Source organism: Euphorbia lathyris, chromosome 7, assembly GCF_963576675.1.
Source record: "Euphorbia lathyris chromosome 7, ddEupLath1.1, whole genome shotgun sequence".
NCBI classification, from domain to species: Eukaryota; Viridiplantae; Streptophyta; class Magnoliopsida; order Malpighiales; family Euphorbiaceae; genus Euphorbia; species Euphorbia lathyris.
The window spans coordinates 20,510,713-20,517,167 of NC_088916.1; the positions used below are offsets into that span (position 1 = coordinate 20,510,713).

The window sequence follows — 6,455 nt, forward strand, 5'->3', positions numbered from 1 at the left end:
ATCAACGACGATTTTAAGTTCAAAAAAAGCTATAACCTAAGGCAGAAGAGTTACCAGCGGATTTACTATCGGACATTCTCGTCAAAGTTGCTTCAACATCATTCACCGATATTTTTAACGCCAAATCAACTTGCAAAGAATGGTTCAAAGCAGCATGTGAAGATTACGTTTTTTAGCGTGTTTCAGTTGATTCTTTACCCGTAATCCATTGGAAAAATACGAGTAAATCTGTCATCTCCTACCTCGAGAAGTGCATACAAGTCAGAAATCCAGAATCTTTATTTTGACAAGGAATGATCGATTATTTTAGTCATTCAAGGCCCGATTCCGGGCTTAAGTACTTGGGGAAAGCAAGTAATAAAGGTCATTTGGAAGCGAAATATGTTTATTGTATCATTCTTATCTGTTATGGCGAAATTTTTTGGGAACAATGTTTAAAGTTAGTTTGTGATTTCAATTCAGAATTGGTGGATGAATGTAGGGAGAAGGTGAGGAAGGTTGTGCAAATGACGTGGAAGCGTAATTTTATAGTTGGAGAAGGAGATGAAAAAGGATTGAGATTGAGAAAAAGAAAAAGTCGAAAAAGGTCGGAAAAATTAGAAAAAATTTATATTAAGTTTATAGACTAAACGATATTTTTTATCTCCTTCTTCATATTCTTATTATGTTTTTGTTTTATGTCAGGCTTTTTGCCTAGAATACTGAAAATGGGTCGTGTTGAAATCCAACTTCAACCTAAATGTGTAAGCTTTTTTGCTTAACAGATCTAAAACACATTTTCTATTTCATTTAACTACATCCACCATAATAATTAAATTTCGGATCATATTTGTTTAGAAATTAAAGATATTTGCAAATAAGTGTGACTGTCAGGTAGAAATTAAAGAATATACTCAACGCAGAACACTTTATCATGTCTTTATTTGTCATTTTACACAAACATCTATTAAAATCAGTTAGGTTTTGCCAAACAAGTTTATCCATCTACATAAATATCTCATTCGTGATTCATATAATTTACTTTTTGTTCTTTAATGCAATCATCAACGGCGATTTTAAGTTCAAAAAAAGCTATAACCTAAGGCAGAAGAGTTACCAGCAGATTTACTATCGGACATTCTCGTCAAAGTTGCTTCAACATCATTCACCGATATTTTTAACGCTAAATCAACTTGCAAAGAATGGTTCAAAGCATTATGTCAAGATTACGTTTTTTAGCGTGTTTCAGTTGATTCTTTACCCATAATTCATTGGAAAAATACGAGTAAATATGTCATCTCCTACCTCGAGAAGTGCATAAAAGTCAGAAATCTAGAATCATTATTTTGACAAGGAATCACTACAAGAAATTGGTTGTATAACGACCAAATTTAACAAAGGTACAAGTGATACTCTCGTTAAAAATGATTTTTTACGTAGGTAATAAATTACTGTCGCTAAAATCTACATTATTAACGACCGTAAATTGAAGTTGTAGTTATTGACATATATTACTCTCGTTATTAAATGTTTTCAGAAACTAGGTGCTCAAAACTTAAAATAATTTCTAAATTTCTTTCTCCCTTCTGCACAAAATAATTTCGTTTTGCTGAAATTAAAATAGGTTTCGCGCTTGTTACCAAAACAAAAACTATTTTGGCGCCGAAGATAATTAAGGAAAAAAACCCCAAAACTCTTTAATCCCTAAAATCATTTGCCCTTTGATATTTTCCACAAGAAATTTGTCTATCCCAAAACCTAAAACCATCTCCATCGCCGCCAGCCTTTCACCATCTCGGCCACCTCTAATCATGCCGCACCTCCTATGTTTCCGTCTCCTCCTCATATTGTAAGAAGCCGCATAGAAAATCTTCACGAGATCAACTTTGGAATTCATTAGCTCACACAAGATCTACCTCCTAACCATAGAACCTCAGGTACGCCATGTTATCGAATGGTGAAAAGGGGTATCTACAAATGTTATCGACTAATGACCCTGTTAAGCCTTTTTATTCTGATTCAATTGCAGAACCCCTCTCTCTCTGTAATGTCAGATCAGGAAGAGGATCGTTCTCTCGCCAAGAAAGAATATCAAATGACAAGGCGACCTAGAAATCATTAATTGTAAGAATTCTATTTCTAAGTTGAAATACTCTAATTAGGTTCAGTCTTTCATTAATCAAAGATGCGATTGACAAAGGAATGTAGTTCGTTTCATTAAATTAGAGATCAAAAGTTTGTCTTCTATTCTTAATTCATTAGAGTTGATAGTACAAATTTCTTGTAGATTAATGCTTTCTTTTTAGCGTTAGTACAAACAGAGGTCAATTAGACCCGTGAAGATCCAACTATTAAGCTCTCTGATTCTTTTCCTTGCTGTTCTCTCCACATGTTCCTCTCTCGCTTTCTCTGTATTTGGGTGTGTTTTGTATTTCTTGTTAACGTCATTATATTACTTGTATGCTATTTTTTTTATGAATTGTCTTCATCATATTTTTAGTTTAGTTTTGTTCTGTTTTTGTGTTAAATTTTGTTGATAATTGAAATTCATTGAAAACTGAATGCAAGCTTATCCTTTTTTTCTTCTTGGTTGGACTGGTGTGTTTGGGGAAGTTATTTTTTGTTGTAACATTTGTTGGGTACCTGACCTTTTGGGTAAAGTGCATCTATGACCCCTCAACTTTATTCTTACTATCCGGATCTCAAAATGGAAAAGTATAAGAATTAAACTAGTGTTGTTTAAAGTGTGGTTTCCCATGGATTAATTATGTTTTACTTTCCAAATAACCATTTTGGGAGCTTTCTCCATCTAAATAATCAACTTCTCTTTTAACCAAACAAAAGTTAAATGACCTCAAAACCAAAAAAATCAAGAATAAAAGTTATTTAGTATATCACTTCCATCAACTCTACAATGAAAGGTTAACTCCAATAGGAGTGTTCATCGTGATGGAGAGTACAATGGGTTATTATGTTAATAAAGTTTTCTTCTGAAATGTTCTAAAGTTAAAAATGGTAACTTTGACATTCTTCTTGTTATCTTAAATAGTTAATCGTTTATGTAAATCCCAAAGGTTATAAAGTGAGATTCATTTCAGGGTTTTATCCAAGATAGAGCATGCCAGCTTCCCACCCAGATGTTGGAATTTATATGATTCTTTCTACAGGACCATTTCTGAAGAAGAATTCTTGCAAAGGGCTGATATAGTTTCTCAGCTTTTGAAAGCTCATGGGTATGTGGTACAAACATGGTGGTTGTTGCCTAACTATTTAAGTTATGGATTGATGTGAACAAATATGTAATATTTTTGTATTCTCTACAGTATGTTGTACTAGACTGCCTTTGGTATATGAGAAAGGTGTCAGGTGCTTATGCTGATTCTCTTGGATTCAATGTGATCGATGAAAGGGGAATGATGATCCCTTAACCGGATGGATGGCCTTCTTCCAAAGGCGGAAAAGGGTTCACTGAAGTAGCCAAGAAAGTTCACAGCTTGGGTTTGAAAGTTGGGATTCATGTGATGAGAGGATTAAGCACATAAGCATACAATGCCAATACCCCTATCTTAGATACGAAAACTTTATTTATATCCTTTTGATTGACCATTTGAATGTTTTCGAATGAATGTAGCTGAACAATCGAATTCTAATGCTTGAGCCTTGTTTTTGCTGTTAACTAGGGAGGTGCTTATGTAGAGTCTGGTCGAAAATGGACAGCAAAAGACATAAGGATCAAGGAGAGGACTTATGCATGGATACAACATGGTTTATGAGCATAAATGCTAAGTTGGGAGCAGGAAGAGCCTTCTTTGGATCACTTTATTCTCGTTTCATCATCCCGCTTTAACAGTATCTGATATTGGTGATGTTTCCTCCATTTTCTTCATTTGAATACTCTCATTAAGGGTCAAAAATCATCTAAAGCAGTACCATTTGGAATGATGTTTGCTCTGTTTATGGTCTGGAATTTCAATCCTCTTGCATTCATGGGAAGCTATATCAGGTTCAAGAAGCTAGCAATGAAGAGAATAGAAACTCCTATATTGAGTAATGATTGCTTATCTTTAGTCATCTCTCTACCAAATTCCATTATTATTTTCTTCACTTTGATTTCTGACCATAATTTTCTATTAACTCTGAACTATTTCTCTCCTGTTTTCTTTTCTTGCTGATTCCTCACCATTTGGAGTTGGAGTTGGAGTTTGTAGATCCCACATTAATTCTTTTCTTACTATTATTGTCCTCTTCTTCCTCATCTAATTGTTTCTTCTTTTTATCTCTATTCAATAGTGGAATGCATGAGTATGGTGTGAACATGTATGAAGCACATTTTTCTAGAGCATGGAGCTGGTGTTTAAGGGTGTGCCTGATCGATGTACTATAACCCATGAGGGCGAGCCTTGGCGCAACGGTAAAACGTTGTTGCCGTGTGACCAGAGGTCACGGGTTCGAGTCTTAGGAGCGGCCTCTTGCCAATTAAATTGGCAAGGGAAGGCTTGCCCCCAATACACCCTTGTGGTGGGACCCCTCCCCGGACCCTCGCTCAGCGGGGACGCGTAATGCGACCGGGCCGCCTTTTATTGTAGTGAGACATGGTAGCATATCCTTCATAAAAAGTTTCCCTGGAAATGTGGCTACATTTTATGATAACAAGTTGTAGTTACAAAATCATGCTTGGTAGCAACTATACTTTTCAATTGAATTTATAAAACCCATGTTTGAGGTTTAGTAAGATATTCAACAATGGTTAGATGATGAGCCAATAGTTATGTACAGCATAACGAAGCTCTAGTTTTGCAAAATTGACTTACACTGTGTATGCCATATGTTATCATTGTGTGCTAATGTAATAATTTTTCTGGTCTTTCTTTTTTATTTTTTATGACTTACTAATTATAACATTTAATCTCAGCTCCATTCAATCCAAACTTTTTTATATAATTTATTAACGATAAAATAGCCATCAGAAAATCCGTCTAAAAAAGTATTCATTTGTGTCGGTCCTTGACCCAAATGCAGTCTCATTTGCGTCTTAGGTCGACCCTTTTAAAGAGCCGATGCAAATGCATTCTCATTTGTGTGAGAAAATGGTTGAAGCATTTTCTTCGGCCCTTATAAACGGTAGATGCAAATGTAGCTCATGGCCGATGCCATGCATTGCATCGAGAGCTTTTGCATCGCTTAAAGGCCGACGCAAATGACCCTAAATGGAAGACGTAAATGACCTTTTTTCTACTTAGTGCTAAAAGTTTCGATTTTTTAATTATTTGACCATGACTATTATAGTTTTTGAATTAAAAGATTAGGATAAGTTATGGTGTTCTGGATTTATGTGTTGTACTAGTTGCGAAGATAAGTTGTTGAATTTGGAACAATTTAAAGTAAACGTATTAGTTGAGGTGTCTTGCATTGCTGTAGTTGGATAAATTGGATATGAAGTCCATTTTGAATGCTTGGCACTGATGAATAATTAATTTGTATATATAGTATTTTTTGTTCTCTCTTATATTCATTCGGTGATTGTTTTTTTTTTTTCATTTGTAACAGTGATAGGTAACTATTTGTTGGATTGTTCTTCTGAGATGGGATTGGGAGCAATTTTGATGAAGTAACTTTAAGGCGTCATGAAGATTGACTATCCTTTGATTTTATATCATGTTATGTACAAACAAGTTAGATTTGTTTTGCTATGTTAGAAAGAACAAAAACCAACATTTCGATTCCTAGTTATGCATTGTTATTCTTAATTTTGTTAAAAAGACAAATTGATATATATTTTATTGAATTTATTGAATTTGTGTTTAAATTAGTGCATTTATATTTTAGTGTAATAAATATTTAGTTAAAAATTTCATTTTTATTCACTCACCGAAATATTACAAGAACAACGGTAGAATATAAATAACGACCATCTATTCCATCATTAAAATGTTATACTAACGACGGTAGCACATGCAAATAATGATTGTATATTCACTCGTAAAAATACCACAATAATGACAGTAGAATGTGCAAATAACGACCGTATATTCACTCATTAAAATTTCATAATAACAACGATGGTAGAATTAGTTAATAACGACAATAATTACTGTCCTAATTATTTAGTATTAACGATGGTTCATTTGCGGTCGTTGTTTGTTTTCAACGACGGGACCGCGTATACCGTTGTTAATTACCTTTAACCTCAAAGGTTTTAATGAGGGGCCACGACGGTATATACTCTCGTTGTAAGTTAATAACGACAGTATTTACATCTTTAACGACATGATTTACTCTCGTTATAGAAGGAATTTCTTGTAGTGAATGATCGATTATTTCAGTCATTCAAGGCCCGATTCCGGGCTTAAGTACTTGGGGAAAGCAAGTGATAAAGGCCATTTGGAAGCGAAATATGTTTATTGTATCATTCTTATCTGTTATGGCAAAATTTTTTGGGAACAATGTTTAAAGTTAGCTTGTAATTTCAATTCAGA

At 34.2% G+C, this 6,455-nt stretch overlaps 1 long non-coding RNA gene across 2 annotated transcripts; it reads left to right on the forward strand.

Moving 5' to 3' along the window:
- The first annotated feature begins 1,585 nt into the window (after positions 1 to 1,585).
- On the forward strand, positions 1,586 to 5,717 carry LOC136234835 (uncharacterized). Of its 2 annotated transcripts, XR_010691491.1 has the most exons (5): positions 1,588 to 1,916; positions 2,009 to 2,103; positions 3,078 to 3,212; positions 3,303 to 4,026; positions 5,527 to 5,717. It is a non-coding gene; the product is annotated as an uncharacterized lncRNA (long non-coding RNA). The 2 variants fall into 2 exon arrangements; XR_010691490.1 differs by lacking the exon at positions 5,527 to 5,717 and having other exon boundaries at positions 1,586 to 1,916; positions 3,303 to 4,234.
- The last annotated feature ends 738 nt before the right edge of the window (positions 5,718 to 6,455 follow it).